Source organism: Saimiri boliviensis, chromosome 9 (assembly GCF_048565385.1).
Source record: "Saimiri boliviensis isolate mSaiBol1 chromosome 9, mSaiBol1.pri, whole genome shotgun sequence".
In the NCBI taxonomy this organism is placed as follows: Eukaryota; Metazoa; Chordata; class Mammalia; order Primates; family Cebidae; genus Saimiri; species Saimiri boliviensis.
The window spans coordinates 6860082-6861047 of record NC_133457.1 but is presented as its reverse complement, the minus strand read 5'-3'; the positions used below and the strand labels follow the sequence as shown (position 1 = coordinate 6861047).

General features: G+C 42.8%; 1 non-coding gene across 1 annotated transcript; it reads left to right on the top strand.

Annotated features, from left to right (window-relative positions):
• Positions 1-511: 511 nt before the first annotated feature.
• LOC120368397 (U4 spliceosomal RNA) lies at positions 512-652 on the top strand. Its single transcript, XR_005582545.1, has one exon. It is a non-coding gene; the product is annotated as a U4 spliceosomal RNA (small nuclear RNA).
• Positions 653-966: the final 314 nt, after the last annotated feature.

The following is a 966-nucleotide window of genomic DNA, read 5'->3' as shown; positions in this document are numbered from 1 at the left end:
TCCTTAAAGAACTAAAAGGAGGACCAGGCATGGTGGCTCACCTCTGTAATCCCAGCACTTTTGGAGGCTGAGGCAGGCAGATCATGAGGTCAGGAGTTCAAGACCAGCCTGGGAAACATGGTGAAACCCCCCCCCCCCCCCGACTAATATACAAAAAACTAGCCGGGTATGGTGGTGCACGCCTGTAATCGCAGCTACTTGGGAGGTTGGGGCAGGAGAATTGCTTGAACTCAGGAGGCAGAGGTTGCAGTGAGCTGAGGTCCTGCCACTGTACTCCAGCCTGGGCAACAGAATAAGACTCCATCTCAAAAAAAAAAAAAAAAAAGAACTAAAAGTAGACTTACCATTCAGTCCAGCAATCTCACTGCTGGGTATCTACTCAGAGGAAAAAAAGTATTCTACAAAAAAGATATTTGCATACACGTTTATAGCAGCACAATTCACAATTGCAAAAATATGGAACCAGCCCAAATGCCCATTAATCAACAAGTGGGTAAAGAAAATGTTATATAGCTTTGCTCAGTGGCAGTATCATAGCCAATGAGGTTTATCTGAGGTGCGATTATTGCTAATTAAAAACGTTTCCCAATACCCCACCATAATGACTTGAAATATAATTGGCATTGGCAATTTTTGATAGTCTCTATGGAAACTGAATTTAAAAAAAAATTATATATACACACACACACATGTGTATACACCAGGGAATACTACTCAGCCATAAAAAGCAATGAAATAATGGCATTCTCAGCAACCTGGTTGGAATTGAAGACCATTATTCTAAGTGAAGTATCTCAGGACTGGAAAACCCAACATTGCATGTTGTCACTCGTAAGTGGAAGCTAAGCTATGAGGACGCAAAGGCATAAGAATAATACAATGGGCTTTGGAGACTTGGGGGAAGGGGTGGGAGGGTGAGGCATAAAAGACTACACACTGGGTACAGCGTATACTGCTCAGGTGATG